Source organism: Thunnus thynnus, chromosome 24 (genome assembly GCF_963924715.1).
Source record: "Thunnus thynnus chromosome 24, fThuThy2.1, whole genome shotgun sequence".
NCBI classification, from domain to species: domain Eukaryota; kingdom Metazoa; phylum Chordata; class Actinopteri; order Scombriformes; family Scombridae; genus Thunnus; species Thunnus thynnus.
Window position 1 is genome coordinate 10263079 of NC_089540.1, and position 18966 is coordinate 10282044.

Consider the following 18966-nt stretch of genomic DNA (forward strand, 5'->3'; position numbering starts at 1 on the left):
AATAAAGCAAAGAAACTACATTCACGTGACTTTATTATTTTATTTATTTAATATAACAGCGCAACATCATTAGGTGCTGTGTGGTTTAGACACAAAGTCCAGGTAATTGCACTACAAGAAAAACAAAACAGACAAAAAGAGGCAAAATGAAAACTCAAACACTCACTGAAGATATTTACAGACAAACAACAGACTTAATTTGTCTACAGAGACTCATTTATTGTTCTCAAACATATAGTCCTCAATGATAAAACCTTAAAGATCCTGGATCTTTATGCATGTTCATTGTTACTGACATTATGAGAAAGTATTCATGTTAAGAAATATTTACACCAAAAGACAAATACAAAGTACAAGAAATGCAGCTCAAAGTGCTTTACTACAAAAACTACATGACAAGCAGCAGATGATCACAGTGTTCTTGAGGGCACATAGCTAACAAGGGATTTTGTGATATAGTTTGGTCCTTGTCTGTTTAGGGTTTTGTATATAAGGAGGAGGACCTTAAAGTCAGTTCCAAATGTTACAGGAAGCCAGTGCAGAGCAGCTAAAACTGGACTAATGTGTTCTCTTCTCTTGGTTCTGGTTAATAGTTTTGGATGAGCTGAAGTCTCTCAGTGGCTTTTTTTCGGGAGACCAGTAAAAAGTGCATTAAAGTAGTCTAGCGAGAAGGGATGAGATGAAGGCATGAGTGAGTTTCTCAGCATCTTGTTGATTCATATATGGTCATGCTTTTGCTATATTTCTGAGGTGAAAAAATGATGTTTTTGTCATCTTGTTGATGATATCTGATTTATATTATAGATGTTACAAAATACTTGGTAGAGTTTAAAGTCCCAACAAACAGCAAGAAAGAAGAGAAACTGGTTGTCAGTTAAGTGTTTCTGTTTCTATTGAGTGCAATGTTTACAGTGTTTAATGTGTTCAGGACACATTTTGATTATTTTTCAAATCAAAAAAAAAATATGGTAAAAAAATAGTACAAAACATCAAAACCTCTGTGTATATTAATCTTTTCAATCTGGAGATATAAGATGAGAGACTCATCTTGTTCAGGACACATTTTGATTCTTTTACAATGTCTGAACATTTTAACAACACATGCTTTGATGCAGCTTTGTTCAAGTCTGACTGACTTTGTATTGAAACTACAGTCTTGTAGGTTGTTTGTCGCTAAACAGACTTCTAACTGTGGAAGATGATGGTTCTGGTTTCTCCTCTTTTGGATTTTTCTCCTGAGATGTCTGTTGCCAGAGCTGCTCATTCTCCAGATTCATCAAAAACCTGTTTGTCGGTATTTCACTCAAGAGTAGGAAAAAAGTGTTGCACACTCTGACTCCATATGCAATTCCCTTTTATATGGATGACATTTCGGCCCTCAGGCCCTCTTCAAGATCAACTATCATTGTAGGACACATGCACTGGTATGTTATATAGGCCATGCCCTAGTAGCACAGCTGATGGTGATTAGATAATCATGTGCCACCATTAGGGTGAGAAAACAAAACTTTGAACAAATACTGACAGGAACTACAGCCAATCAATTCTCTTCAAATAAAGTGACAAAAACCAAAATGTTTCATACCACATATACAGATTTAAATTTTACATTCCAGTCCTACTGGTTAACAGCTTTGGGCCCATTGTGGGCCCCACACTATGGGGCAAAAACATCAAAATCTCTGTGTACATTAATCTTTTTGATCTGGAGATATAAGATGAGAGATTCATCTTGTTCAGGACACATTTTGATTATTTTACAATGTCTGAACATTTTACCAACACATGCTTTGATGCAGCTTTGTTCAAGTCTGACTGACTTTGCATTGAAACTACAGTCTTGTAGGTTGTTTGTCACTAAACAGACTTCTAACTGTGGAAGATGATGGTTCTGGTTTCTCCTCTTTTGGATCTTTCTTCTCAGGTGACCGTTTCCTGATCTGTTCGTTCTCCAGATTCACCTTCAGATAAAAACAAGACATGAGTCAATTTCCACTCACATTATTACATCCAACTTGTGCCCCGTTTCCATGGAGACCAGACAGCACAGCTGTAGTGGCGACAGTGACTGTACCGTTGGTGTTGGTGACACTGACTGTGCTGTTGTGAGAGAAGTAGAGGTCTTGTTGTGGGACATTCAGAGTTACTGTGGGAGCAGGACGACCTGTGGCCGAGCAGGACACAACTGTCTCTTCAGTAGAGTTTGATTCACTGATTTGTAGAATGGGTTCATGCAGGTCTGCAAAGACAAAACATTAAAAACTATCACATGGAGCAAGTTGTTACAAAAAAATCAACTAGTTCGCTGATTTCCTCTGTTTTATTTTAAGAAATCTTTGGGTTCTTGGACATTAAGATGAGCAGTTGTCTCTGTTTCCTACATTTCATTTCACAAATTTAGGAATTTGATATGATTATAATAAAATTTAAATATCATGACCACCATGTCTTCATACATTTGGGAACAAAATTAACTTTTATGACAGTTGGAGGCAAAGTGTGTGAAATGCAGAGTATGTACAACATGCTTTTAGTGGTTTGAAGTATTTGCATTTCATGGCAAAATGACGGCAAGCAGACAATTTAACAGCCATCATTTCTAACTGCCATCAATGTGAAACAAGTTAAAACTGTAATTCACCACAAATATGTCTTCAAAAGTGAAGAAAGGAGCTCACCATAGAGTTGGAGGCAGGTTCTGCCTGTCAGAGAACCATCAGGAAACGTGTTAAACAAACAGAGATAGCAGCCTTCATCCTGATCCATCACCTTCCTGATAACTATGGAGCAGTTCTGCAGTCCAGCATCTTTAAACTCCACTTTCCCAAGAAAATCTTCACTCACACCTTGCTCAAAGTTTCTGTAGCCAACAAAATTCTTCTAGACCTGCATGGAGGAAAAGAAATATGGTGTTTAAGCTGTGTGTGAACTTTAGGTTGATGTGAACATTTCAACACAATTTCTGTTATAAATTGATACTTAACTGCTGAAAATGATTTATAATGTAATAGTGAAACTGCAACTCAGTGATAAAATATGATTTATTTCAGCAATTTTCAAAGTAGGACAGACTGCAGGTAAAGTACTAAACTTTATTATAGAGACTGAACAGTGATGTTAAAAATGAAAAAGAGTGTGAGTCACTTTAAGTGCTCATGATATTGTGATTATTTGCTAAAGATGTGTGATTAAAGGTTATTTTTTGATTTTAGGAAGGTTTGAGACACCATTGTTTTTGGCCTAGATGAACTTGGTAAAAAACTAGGTGGAGCCCCAAATAGGCTCCTCAACAGGAGGAGTTATGAATAGTTTTTAAAATGCTATTTTGTGGTTTTGCATTAAGTTTTCATCCTGGGATTGAAGCCTCGGTTTGCTCTGTATTACACTTGATGCACAGTAAACTTATTCACAATGAACTCTGCCAGTTTGAAGTGTGTTCCTTGAGTCTGAATAATTCTGAGTTTTTTGAATGTTAAAAATGTTGTGGGAGACCTGAAGATTTATTGACCTGTCTGAAAATCTTCCACCACACTTCATGTTAACTCATAAATGTGGTGCTGGTTGGTTTTGGTGACTGCAGATGTTGAAAAATTGTTTTTCAGAGGGCCTCAGGCTGTTTATCTTAGTTACATTTCTAATAAATTACACATGGTGTTTTTTTTGTCTTAGTTTACTGTAAATAAAAATTGTCACCAGCAAGAAACATTCACCTGTCACACTTTGAATGTGGAAAACAAGAATAAATCAGCAGGATTCAATATTTCTTCTGATAATATTCACTTTGGGTTAGAGTTAAAAATACACAGGAATCCTCCACGGTGCTTTCAATTTCATCAGAAAAAATGACTTCTGTAAAAGTACAGACTACTGTAACATCTCTCTCTTACCTTTTGGAAAGACTCCCAAAACAAAAAAGATCGTCATGACTGCAGCTTGTGTCATCATTGCTGCAAGTTTCAACTCAACTATACTGATCTCTGATGGTATCAATGTTATAATATAAAGTTCTCACTAGAATAAATATATCTACATATTAAACAGTAACATACACTGATTCGTTTCTAAAATGTAATATAACACATCGTATTACGTCTCTGAGTCCCACGATATAAGGAAACGATCCAGTCAGGCGGAATAACTGAAACATGAAGTTTCTTTCTTTTTTTGTATTTGTGGAACATCACATTCATGGTCACGGGTTTGTGTACGTAGAAAAGAGGATGGAGGCAGGATAGAGATTCTGAAACCTCTTTTCTTTTTTCCACCAAATTTCAGCAGCAATAACAGTCCATAAAAATTATGATGCGCAAATTCCACAGTTCCTGTGGTTCTTACCGGTGTGTCTTTAACATGTCACTGAATGTCTAATCCGGGGCTTTCTGAAGTGTCAGTCCACAAATGATGGTATGTAAGATTTTTTCCTTTGATTGCCTATGAATACCTGTAGCCAGGGGCTGTGCGCATGTTACGCACGCCAGGCACAAACTTCTCTTATCTACGGTGCCTCCCAGGGGTCAACTTAGAAAAAAAGAGCCATGTGTAAATCTGTACTCTCGGTTTATTAATCCGTGCGCGCAGAATATGAATCTGAGAACACAGATTTACACATGGCTCCTTTTCTTCCCAGCTGACCCCAGGGAGGCACCGTACCTATACTCCAGAGACCCTTTGAGAGGCGAAAATTAGAGAAATGTTCCTGGTTTTACAGAAAAACTTCATCTTGGTATTGCAAACAGGAAGAATTTGGACTTGAGATAATTTTTCATTTTCATTTTGTTGAACATAACTTTAACACATGAATAATACACACATTGATATTCAGTTTTCTCCTGTAATTCCATCTTTGGCATTATTAAGTTTGTACAAACAAAAAGAGACAAAGAAAGAAACAAAAACGAGAAGCAGCAGTAAATAGTGCAAGGAATAAAACCAAACATATCTATTTTACTTTAAAACTGGATGAGGCATCATTAAATTGATTTAAAACAATATATCAGAATTCAATTATAGATGTTACAAAATACTTGGTGGCAAAGTGTCAAATGTATTGTATTTTGTAGTGAAACTACAGTCTTGTGGGTTTATAGTTTGTCACTAAACAGACTTCTTACTATGGAAGATGATGGTTCTGGTTTGTCCCGTGTTGGATTTTCCTCCCGAGATGTTTGTTGTTTGATCTGCTCGTTTTCCTGCTTCATTAAAGCTGTTTTACACCTTCAGATAAAAACAAGATGATACAGGTGTATGAGTTCATTATAAAGAAAAAACTACAATAAAATATTGATTAAATGTTATTTTCAGTAAAACATGATTAGTCTTAATCTTCATAGACCTGTCTGGTTGTTACTGATCTACTATTTACACTGATTTTACATCCTGAGGAGTGTCATCATAAAAAGTTTGAAATAGTAAGAAAGTGGAAGAAATAACTGGAAACTACTAAACTTTCAAGATATTCCAAACGAAAGTCTGACAGATGATAGTCCCCCGAAAACAAGCTTGGCTCCCAGTCTGTGAGGTGTTCCTGTTCTACAGGTAATGTGTAACTGGAGCAGAATAATCCATGCTTACTACATAAAACTACGATCGATCAGTGTTGAGTTTCTGCTGCCTCATTTCACTCCCTGGTCTCTCAAAACGCCTCAACTCTTCATCAGTACATTTGAGGTCAGTGGGACCTCTGGTGTCCATGTTGCGCAATCACATCCAACCGTTTTACTTCACATTATTACGCACATATGAGGGTTTGATAGTTGCAGTTTTGTCTTTTAATAAGAGAATAAATCATCATAGCTATTTGCCACAGCTCATCTGGCTCAAAAATCTTATAATAACACTCCCAATTTCACCGAAAATTATCCTTTTAGACATTGTGTGACATTTTTATTTACAGATACTAAATATATTCAAGTGGCAATTTTTTAAAAAATCTACACAAATGACAGAAACAGAACAAAAACAAAAAGAAGCAACGGTAAATATACATTATATACAACATTTTCACATGAAAAAACAAGTTAATAATTCAAACAAAATAAAACAAAGACAGATGGTTTGGTTTTGCAAATGCATGACATATAACATTTACTGGTCAAAGTGGAATGAGAGTAGTTCTTGCTGAGCTTAAAATCATCCAAATACTTCTCAAAGTCAAAGTTTTCATATGAAAATAAAATAACTGTTCAAAGATTGTTTCTTTTTCTTTTTTTTTTTTGAAATATATAAACAAATATATATCAAATAGTTTAAAGTGTTCCACCTCATAGTTACATTTATAACTGGTGATCTAATAAATTTCGTCTCCTTGTTGTCAAATGTAACTTCCTTGAACCTTTAAATCTTCAAACTTCCGTTGTCTGAACGCGCCTGAAAAAAGCACATTAATACATGTTTGCATCTCTTCACGTATCATATTTCTTTAATAAAACAAGTACTCAATGGTCCAAAAAAGAGAACATGTTTTGTACTGATTGTAAAACTCTCTGAGACAAATTTGCAACTTTGGGCTACAAAAATAAAACTGATTTGACAAAGAGGCAAGTTAGTGAGAATCAAAATAAGTGACAATACACAACAGAATGGAGGCTGATCAGAAATAATTAGGAATAAATGATAAACACATGCAAGTGAATGATGATAGTATGAAAGTGTGTTACTCACAAGTGTCTGTAATTGTTGCTCTGGGCGTCTCATTCATCTCTGAGTCCCTGTGTGACAAACTGAAGGATTTAAGAAAAGTTAAAGCTGAACAAACATTCATTTCAATATTAACTCAGACAGAAGTATTACAATAGATATCGACTGAAAGACTTACCTGTTGTTATATTTTCGTTTAAGCAGGACAGCGATGACTGCAGCAACACAACCACAGGCCAACACAACAAACACAATGATCACAGTGGAACCTGAGAAAAAGAGGAACATTTGTCATATAAAACAACATTCATAATGCAACTATCAAATGGGAAGTGGATGTTAGTGAAAGGAGACCATGTGAACATTATCTGAATCACAGTTCAGTGAATAAGAAACAAAAACATCAGAATCATAAAGTGATAATAAATGTATAAATTGATGGTTTTTGAAGTGTTTCTCACCAACAGTTGATGTTTGTTTGACCTCAGGAATCGTCTTAAACACCTGAATTTCAGGGACTGAGAGCAGTCGTGCTGCACATCCAACTTGTGCCCCGTTTCCATGGAAACCAGACAGCACAGCTGTAGTGGTGACGGTGACTGTACCGTTGGTGTTGGTGACACTGACTGTGCTGTTGTGAGAGAAGTAGAGGTCTTGTTGTGGGACATTCAGAGTTACTGTGGGAGCAGGACGACCTGTGGCCGAGCAGGACACAACTGTCTCTTCAGTAGAGTTTGATTCTCTGATTTGTAGAATGGGTTCATGCAGCTCTGCAAAGACAAAACATTAAAGAAATATCACATGGAGCAAGTTGTTAAAAATATCAACTAGTTTGCTGATTTCCTCTGTTTTATAACAATATAAATCAAATATATTTGAGCTTTAGACTGAATAAAACAAATATTTTAAGAAATCTTTGGGTTCTTGGACATTATGATGAGCAGTTGTCTCTATTTCCTACATTTATTTCACAAACTGAGTAATTTGATATAAACATATTATAATTTAAATATCATGACCATCATGTCTTCTTACATTTGGGAACAAAATTAACTTTTATGACACTTGGAGGCAAAGTGTGTGAAATGTGGAGTATGTACAACATGCTTTTAGTGGTTTGAAGTATTTGCATTTCATGGCACAATGAAATAAGGAAACAAGTTAAAACTGTAATTCACCATGAATATGTCTTCAAAAGTGAAGAAAGGAGCTCACCATAGAGTCGGAGGCAGGTTCTGCCTGTCAGAGAACCATCAGGATACGTGTTAAACAAACAGAGATAGCAGCCTTCATCCTGATCCATCACCTTCCTGATAACTATGGAGCAGTTCGGCAGTCCAGCAACTTTAAACTCCACTTTCCCCTGAAAACCAGGAATCACTCCTTGCCCTGAGGCTTTGTTGTAAATAACAAGATTCTTGTTCTTCCCATCAGGTGAAAGTTTCTGCCATGTGACCTGACGAACATCTCTAGACTGCATGAGCTGACAGCTGAGATGGACATCTTCTCCTACTGCTGCCATCACAGTCTGCTGTGTTTGTATCACAGCTGTTAGACCTGCATGGAGGAAAAGAAATATGGGGTTTAAGCTGTGTGTGAACTTTAGGTTGATGTGAACATTTCAACACAATTTCTGTTATAAATTGATACTTAACTGCTCAAATTGATTTATAATGTAATAGTGAAACTGCAACTCAGTGATAAAATATTGTTTATTTCAGCAAATATAGTTTTGCTTTTCAAAGTAGGACAGACTGCAGGTAAAGTACTAAACTTTATTATAGAGACTGAACAGTGATGTTAAAAATGAAAAAGAGTGTGAGTCACTTTAAGTGCTCATGATATTTTGATTATTTGCTTATGATGTGTGATTAAAGGTTATTTTTTGATTTTAGGAAGGTTTGAGACACCATTGTTTTTGGCCTAGATGAACTTGGTAAAAAAAACTAGGTGGAGCCCCAAATAGGCTCCTCAACAGGAGGAGTTATGAATAGTTTTTAAAATGCTATTTTGTGGTTTCACATTAAGTTTTCATCCTGGGATTGAAGCCTCGGTTTGCTCTGTATTACACTTGATGCACAGTAAACTTATTCACATTGAACTCTGCCAGTTTGAAGTGTGTTCCTTGAGTCTGAATAATTCTGAGTTTCTTGAATGTTAAAAATGTTGTGGGAGACCTGAAGATTTATTGACCTGTCTGAAAATCTTCCACCACACTTCATGTTAACTCATAAATGTGGTGCTGGTTGGTTTTGGTGACTGCAGATGTTGAAAAATTGTTTTTCAGAGGGCCTCAGGCTGTTTATCTTAGTTACATTTCTAATAAATTACACATGGTGTTTTTTTTGTCTTAGTTTACTGTAAATAAAAATTGTCACCAGCAAGAAACATTCACCTGTCGCACTTTAATTGTGGAAAACAAGAATAAATCAGCAGGATTCAATATTTCTTCTCAAACATTCACTTTGGGTTAGAGTTAAAAATACACAGGAATCCTCCACGGTGCTTTCAACAGAAAAAATGACTTCTGTAAAAGTACAGACTACTGTAACATCTCTCTCTTACCTTTTGGAAAGACTCCCAAAACAAAAAAGATTGTCATGACTGCAGCTTGTCTCATCATCGCTGTAAGTTTAAACTCAACTATACTGATCTCTGATGGTATCAATGTTAAAATAAAAAGTCACCACTAGAATAAATATAGGTCTACATATGAAACAGTAACATACACTGATTTGTTTCTAAAATGTAATATAACAGTGTATATTATGTCTCTGAGTCCCACGATGTAAAGAAACAATCCAGTCAGGCGGAAAAACGGAAACCTTCAATTTCTTTCCTTTTTTGTATTTGCAGAAGTTTCTTTAACACCACAATAAACTGCTTTGTGTACGAGGCAAAGAGGATGGAGTCAGACACCGAGGCAGCTGTCAGTTCAGTTTAAGTTAATAGGTGGTGACTGAATGCCACCTAATGTATAATAAATATGTAACGTACGTAAGATTTTTTCCTTTGAGTACCTGTTAATACCTGTAGTCAGGGGCTGTGCACATTTTACGCACACCTGGTGCAGCAGCAGTAACTTCATTGTTCTTTTATTAAACCATGAAAAACACTGAACCAGAGAGGTGTCCAATCAACTTAATGGTAATTTTGATACTGGTGTTAGTGAAGCTTCTTCACATAATGTGCTGAGAAACTGAGAAAGACATTAGTTTGTATTTTTCACATAACCCAGCAGACTGTGGTTAATGCCTTTAAGGTCTGAAAAAATGAGATAAACTGTCTGTTTTGCAATAATCTTTGCAAATATTTATTCAGATCTTCTTGTGTTTATGAGTATGAATCTCACCATTAGCAGAACATAAGCAGATGAGTAGAGCGCAGGTAATCAGGAAATGTGAAGAAAACGCCATGACCAGATTACATCCCAGGCAGCGGTGGATGTCAGTGATAAATGACACCAAATACTGAAATCCAAATGTTGAAAATGTAAAATGGTGTGTCTGTCAAAGCGCACCATGTACACTCTGTAAATCCATTGTCTGACTTCAGTGGATCAGCTCTTTCCAAACACATCCAGCCAGTGTCTAAGTGTAGAGAGACGTCACAGATGGCGGAACTGTCTGAGAAAAGAGGAACAAATATGATATAAAACCTATTGAACACGTTTATTGCACATACATACCTGTCCTCATGTGTCTCTTTACAATGTTTACAATCCATTTGCACTGCCAGAAATGGAGTCACTGAGTGAAAAGTATCCAAGTCTCCACTCAATGATACATAAAGCAAGGGCAACCACTTTGTGTCAGTTCTTTATCACAACTTCTTCCTTGAGAATCTTAATTAATATGTTATAAGCATTGAAGCAATGATCAATCATCTAAATGCTGTAACAAGTGTGAATTTTAGTTCATTTGTACAATCCTGCAGTCTTCTGCTAACAGAAGAAAGTCACAATATTTTTAACAACAGTCCTGAGAAAAACAGTCACATGATTTGGTCAGTTTTACTAATCATCACTTTTATGCTCAAATTAGTAATTGAAACAATACACAGTGTTAACATTCTCACTATCAAAGTAATGTGTGGTTTGGATGTACCAGCAGAGATGTTGTTTGTGGTGACTCCTTGTGACTTGATGACTCTGACACTCCAGAAACTTCAACCCTGTTTCCTAGAAATGACGTTCATACAGAGACAGTGTTGGACACGTAGCTCAGCCATCTCCATGACAACTGACTTTTTAAATCATGCCTACCATAAAGCAGGATGGCAACAGAATTTACTTACTGACTCCACTCTGCAGTCATAAACGGCTGAAATAATCAGTAGGACAGTTGCTTATTTCCATTGACGTGCACAGTAATATAGCTATAAAAATGGAATATAAATGGACGACCTTGACAAAAACACTATTAGAAGGTTAACAAAATGCGTAGATGATGTTCATACACACAATAATTAACAAGTCACAAACATTAAAGTTTGTTCAGAGAATCTTACAATATCAATAAAAGATATAATATATACAAACAGTAATTTACAGTTTATCAATAATTAAAACTGTCATTTATAATTATTTATTGTCATGAAATTCTCAGAGTTTCAGTTTTCACATCCAGATGAAAAAGTGAAATCTGATTATAATCTGTGTTGTAGTTACTGGTTACTTTCAGGGCCACCAGGATTTTACAATGATTGAGGTAATACAACAGAGGTAATGGTCAAATTCCCCCAACATAACACAACCCACCTACACATTTATTGATTAGCCGGGAAAATATTTTATTATTATTATATCTTAAGTAATTATGACCTTAATGTTGTTTCTCTATGCTGCAAGTTATGTCATTTAGTGAAAAATACTAAATTCCTTCAACTGTAATTTATTTAGCTTAATTTCAATCAAATATTCAGATTGACAAAACAATTTTGCCACAAGGTCCATTTAGTAGATGTTCTGGAGCTTTCAATCATATCACATGGTCTTCATTACCAGATAGAATTTACACAGTCAGCATTTAAGTGAAGATATTTAAATGTCCATTGTTTTCTGAGCACCTTAAGGACTTCTCATCCACATTGGCTTAAAATTTCAGATTATAAACTCATTCTTGACCTTTGAAATATCACTTGACAAAACAACTGCTGTTAAATCCAGCATGTGTAATATGTGTATAATCGTAGAATATTAAATCCTTTTTATGTAATAAAATGATAACAAAGTGGTGTCTCAGTTATAGAAAATGTCCTGGTGACAGTTCACCAAGCCAAGAACACGTCTGCATGACTCTTGTGACTCCATATTCTCCTTTTACCTTTTCTTTCAGTTTGGAAGCTGCGTAACAGGTTGTTGTACAATATGATCATGAGACTAAGAGACAGGAAAGAGTGTAAATTACAGACTAATAACAGCACATAAAAGATTACATGACCAAGGAAAATAGTTTAAGTTTGGGTCTTACTCCAACTAACTAAGACTTATATATCATTATAGTTATACTCACAAATATTTATCAGTACTTTATTTTGTTATAAAACAGTGCTATTACTTTATTATTCTGAAGGCACAGATGACACAACTATAGAAGATTAACCATGTAAGGTGCTCAGCAGTGAAAGAGCTTTACAGTTTATTGAGAAAGAGTTTGATGCCTGGAGGATGAAACACTACGCTGATTTGAATAAAGAGTACTCACAGGAATCATATCTGAACCAATATGGCTCACAGCCAGCTCTGTGTTCAATATATGTAAGTTTACCTCTCCAAGAACACGTCTGCGTGTGACTTCAGACTGCCCCTATATTCAAATCAACATTTCTCCCACAATTTCTCTTTCCTCTTTAACAACCAGATGATAACTCATTCAGAAGAACTAAATCCAAAAGCAATATAAGACACACACAGCAAGTCATGATCCAAAAGAATTGAAAAAGAATGATTTTTAATTATTTTAAAATAATCGGTGTTCGACAAAGTCAGTTAAGTGTTTTTGGCATTGAACTGAATGCAATGTTAACAGTGTTTAATGTACCAATCCAACTGACCAAGGCTTATCGTGTTATGATTTTGCTCAAATATCACTCCCCAGAAAACTGTATAACGAAGAAGAAATAGACTTTAGAACCACTCTGTGCACCAAAACGTTGCATCTATAAAAGGAAATGTTTTGTAATTGACTCTAAGCTCCACAGTTTTCATTGGCCAGTTCAAATTTTGATCTCTAACATACACACACACACACACACACACACACACTTAAACATGTCTTGCATCAAATGTGCACTATTCTGTTAATTAACTTGAGTTTGAGATCATGAGTTTAGAGACTTAGCAAATAAATAAAAATGATACAGCTTGTATGTTGTGCCCACCTTATTAAATAATAAACTGTGTTATAATTCCACAATTAAATGGTATAAGATGCAGTATGTTAAATGACAGGTTCACAATCTTTCAACTCTGTCTTAAAACAACAGTCAGCAGCCCAAATGAACATTGAAACAGGTTTTGCTCGCTGTGATCATTCTTCCTGTTCTGTTTTGTTTTGTGGACCAGAGCAGGTGAAACCAAATACAACAGACTGCAGACTGCAGACAGAACAAAACTGAAGTGAACAAAGGATCCAAACACACTAAACTGAAAACCAGGACTTAAAATACTAACAGAACTAACGAGGAGATGAAGTGCAGGTGGGGCGGAGAAACTCAAGTGAGGGAAGTGAGGAGACGATCAGGAGAAGAGGAAAGAAGCTGATTGGCTGGAGAAAACACAGGGAGCGGGGCAGAGCCAACGAGACTGATGCAGGGCAGGTGTCCAGGGAAGAGCAGGCTGGGAGCACAGAAGGAAAAAAACAACTGAAAACCCGACATAGACATGAATATAACTTAAATACACAAGTCACACTTAACAAACACAGCAAATCAACTTCAGCATCACATTGCAAACCTAGAAACCTTTACCTTAAAGACTAGAAACACACATCACTGTTGACAGAAACATGAACCAATAAATCTGTCAAGCAGAGTGGTCTGCATATTAAGGCTGCATGTAACGACAAAAATAGGACTGAAAGACAACTGTTGCTCTGAGTTTCAGCTCACTCTTGCACTTAGTTTCTAGGAGAGTCAGTGTGTAGCAAGCAACAGTCCTCAGTCACATTTCCTTAAGAAAACAACTAGTGTGAAAACAACAAGGGCCTTCTCCCACTAAATCCAGTTAATAAACAGGGAAAAAGTCAGAGGTCATCTGGTGGACTAATCCGGCTCTTTCTGAAATGTCAGTCCACAAATTATGATATGGAAGTTTTTTTCCTTTAAGTACTTGTGAATACTTGTAGCCAAATGTCACCCCAAACTTTCTGCCACATCGTTGGTTTCCACCTCATTGTGGTGCACATTTGTTCCTACCGAGACACAGAGGGGTCCCTATTGTTTCCACTGACTAACGTTTATGCCAAACAGAGAGAAGTTATCTGTCCAGGACTGAAAAAAAAGAGAAAGAAAGAGAGAGAAAAGCTGATAATCACGAATGATGATAAATGATGATTGATGATAGTAAATGGTAAACCAGAAACTATTTAGCAAGCTAACAGCATTTAGTTTTCTAGCTATTTACTTTGAGATTATACGAGACTCATTAAAAACTAATGTAAACTAAAGAGTTTTAGCTTTGTTAAGATTTGTGAAACTGATTAAAGTTAAGTAAATCAAATAAATCAAATCAATTAAAAAAGATGATAGAATAATATAAATTAATAAGGCCATGAAGAATATTTAAAGATTAATTTCAGGAATTCATATGAACTCATTTATTACTGATTAGTATCATAAAGTAACTATTTCTTATCTCTTCACAGGAACATTGGTGAAATTGCTAACAACAAAAAAGGGAACCAGTCCCCCTCCAGGTCCTGATCCTGATGAATGTGAGGTCATTACATCCTAATGGTATTGATGACATGCCATGACTTCTAAAAATCATCATGACAAAATGTTCCCCATTATTTTTTCTGATCAGGTCCATCAACTTCCACCATCTCCAGCACTTTCCAGATAGAGACATACATCACTGGACAGACAACACCGCAATACACATGAATGGAATGAGTAAAAACAATTAATAGTCATACTGTAGCCAACATAAACCCTGCATGTCTATCAGACCATTTATCTGCCTGGACTGAATTGTAAACTTAAAGTCAAATAAATATGTCTATTATGTAACATATTAGCTCTAATTCAAACTTTGTATATACATATTGATAGATAAATATCTTCTTTTGCACTAACTTCACATTTCACAGTATAGATCACATTAAAAAGGAAGAAGTACCAATTTAACAGAAATTTGAATTAGTGATGCTAAATTTGGGTTACTTCAATCCTCTTTAGTGCCATTATATTTTAATTTCTCATTCTTAAAAAAAAAAAGCCTAGTCTTTACTTCCTCAAAAGCACACTAGATGGCACTACAGCACCCTGAGATCAGTCTGTGACACAGTATCAGCCACTGAAAAGCAGAGTTTATTTTACTGTGGGAAACACACTAAACATAAAGATAAGATATTGTACAACTTGGTTGATATTTATTATGCAAAATCTCACTTTTTTCGCTTGATCACAGCAGCAACAACAATGCAGGAAAGAAACATTACAGCTGCAATCAGAAGTGCAATCCCTGATGACGACATTCCTCCACCTGGAGATAAACAGCATGTTGTTAGTGTGTTTCAGTACAGCTATTAATCAAATGACATTCCCCTGAAAAGAGGAAGGTGGGAAATGTTCATGGTCACATTCTTAATTTTAAATGCTAACATAACTTCTTCTACTTTATCCAAACATCGATCTGTTGTATGACCTCCCCGAAGTCTGTGTCACAACAACTTACTTTGCTGTGATCTTTGACTGTATATAAATACAGTCGATGGCTGTGACAAGTTTCTCTTGAACATATAACTTAGTCGCAGCAAGTGAAACTGAAACTGAGTCACTGCACAGCTGACTCACTTTGAAGAACATTAATATTGGTTGTGGTGAATATGTCTGAGCAGGACAGTGACGACTACAGCAACACAAACAAACACTGCAGTGAACAATGTAACGATCAAAGTGAAATTTATGAGAAAAAGAGGAAAAAATGTGATATGAATCATTAAACACTCATAAAGCAACTACAGTTTAAATGTGAAGTTTGACTTTAGACAACTTTAAAGTTAACTTACTCTTATTGGATCCAGATTCATCATTAAAACCTGAAGAAAGAAAAACAAATATCAGAATCATAAATTGATAATCAGTTTATAAATCTGTAGTTTTGGAAGTGTTTCTCACCATCAGCAGATGATCGTTGGACTTCAGGAATCGTCTTAAACACCTGAATTTCAGGGACTGAGAGCAGTCGTGCTGCACATCCAATTTGTGCACCGTTTCCATGGAAACCAGACAGCACAGCTGCAGTGGTGATGGTGACTGTAGCGTTGGTGTTGGTGACACTGACTGTGCTGTTGTGAGAGAAGCAGAGGTCTTGTTGTGGGACATTCAGAGTTACTGTGGGAGCAGGACGACCGGTGGCCGAGCAGGACACAACTGTCTCTTCAGGAGACTTTGATTCTGTGATTTGTAGAATGGGTTCATGCAGCTCTGCAAAGACAAAACATTAAAAAATATCACATGGAGCAAGTTGTTACAAAAAAAAAAAAAAAAAAAAAATCAACTAGTTTTCTGATTTCCTCTGTTTTATAACATTATACATCAAATATATTTGAGCTTTAGACTGAATAAAACAAGTATTTTAAGAAATCTTTGGCTTCTTGGACATTATGATGAGCAGTTGTCTCTGTTTCCTACATTTCATTTCACAAACTGAGGAATTTTATATAATGATAATATAATTTAAATATCATGACCATCATGTCTTCTTACGTTTGAGAATAAAATTAACTTTTATGACACTTGGATGCAAAGTGTGTGAAATTAAGAGTATGTACAACATGCTTTTAGTGGTTTGAAGTATTTGTATTTCATGGCACAATGACGGCAAGCAGACAATTTAACAGCCATCATTCCTAACTGCCATCAATGTGAAACAAGTTAAAACTGTAATTCACCACAAATATGTCTTCAAAAGTGAAGAAAGGAGCTCACCATAGAGTTGGAGGCAGGTTCTGCCTGTCAGAGAACCATCAGGAAACGTGTTAAACAAACAGAGATAGCAGCCTTCATCCTGCTCCATCACCTTCCTGATAACTATGGAGCAGTTCTGCAGTCCAGCATCTTTAAACTCCACTTTCCCCTGAAAACCAGCATTCACTGTTTGTCCAAAGTGTTCGTTGTAGGTTGCAAAATTCTTCTTCTTCCCCTCAAGTAAAAGTTTCTGCCATGTGACCTGAAGAACATCTCTAGACTGCATGAGCTGACAGCTGAGATGGGCATCTTCTCCTACTGCTGCCATCACAGTCTGCTGTGTTTGTATCACAGCTGTTAGACCTGCATGGAAGAAATATGGTGTTTAAACTGTGTGTGAACTTTAGGTTGATGTGAACATTTCAACTCAATTTCTGTTATAAATTGCTACTTAACTGCTCAAATTGATTTATAATGTAATGGTAAAACTGCAACTCAGTGATAAAATATGATTTATTTCAGCAAATATAGTTTTGCTTTTCAAAGTAGGACAGGCTGCAGGTAAAGTACTAAACTTTATTATAGAGACTGAACAGTGGTGTTAAAAGTAAAATGGAGTGTGAGTCACTTTAATTGCTCATGATATTTTGATTATTTGCTTATGACGTGTGATTAAAGGCCAGCAGGCCCTATTTTATTTTTTGATTTTAGGGAAGTTTGAGACACCATTGTTTTCAGCCCAGATGAACTTGGTAAAAAACTAAGTGGAACCCCAAATAGGCTCCACAACAGGAGGAGTTATGAATAGTTTTTAAAATTATGTTTTGTGGTTTTGCATTAGGTTTTCATCCAGGGATTAGTAAGACCAGTAAGAAAAATTCACCTGTCAAACTTTGAATGTGGAAAACAAGAATAAATCAGCAGGATTCAATATTTCTTCTCAAAACATTCACTTTGGGTTAGAGTTAAAAATACACAGGAAACATCACGGTGCTTTCAATGTCAGCAGAAAAATGACTTCTGTAAAAGTACAGACTACTGTAACATCTCTCTCTTACCTTTTGGAAAGACTCCCAAAACAAAAAAGTTGGTCATGACTGCAGCTTGTCTCATCATCGCTGCAAGTTTAAACTCAACTATACTGATCTCTGATGGTATCAATGTTAAAATAAAAAGTTACCACTAGAATAAATTAAGGTCTACATATGAAACAGTAACATACACTGATTCGTTTATAAAATGTAATATAACAGTGTATATTATGTCTCTGAGTCCCACGATGTAAAGAAACAATCCAGTCAGGCGGAAAAAACGGAAACATTCAATTTCTTTCCTTTTTTGTATTTGCAGAAGATCCTTTAACACCACAATAAACTGCTTTGTGTACGAGGCAAAGAGGATGGAGTCAGACACCGAGGCAGCTGTCAGTTCAGTTTAAGTTAACAGGTGGTGACTGAATGCCACCTAATGTATAATAAATATGTAACGTATGTAAGTTTTTTTCCTTTGATTACCAGTGAATACCTGTAGTCGGGGGCTGTGCGCATTTACGTACACCTGGTGCAGCAGCGGTAACTTCATTGTTCTTTTATCAAACCATGAAAAACACTGAACCAGAGAAGTGTCCAATCAACTTAATGGTAATTTTGATACTGGTGTTAGTGAAGCTTCTTCACATAATGTGCTGAGAAACCAAGAAAGACATTAGTTTGTATTTTTCACATAACCCAGCAGACTGTGGTTAATGCCTTTAAGGTCTGAAAAAATGAGATAAACTGTCTGTTTTGCAATAATCTTTGCAAATATTTATTCAGATCTTCTTGTGTTTATGAGTATGAATCTCACCATTAGCAGAACATAAGCAGATGAGTAGAGCACAGGTAATCAGGAAATGTGAAGAAAACGCCATGACCAGATTACATCCCAGGCAGCGGTGGATGTCAGTGATAAATGACACAAAATACTCAAATCCAAATGTTGAAAATGTAAAATGGTGTGTCTGTCAAAGCGCACCACGTACACTCTGTAAATCCATTGTCTGACTTCAGTGGATCAGCTCTTTCCAAACACATCCAGCCAGTGTCTAAGTGTAGAGAGACGTCACAGATGGCGGAACTGTCTGAGAAAAGAGGAACAAATATATAAAACCTATTGAACACGTTTATTGCACATACACACCTGTCCTCATGTGTCTCT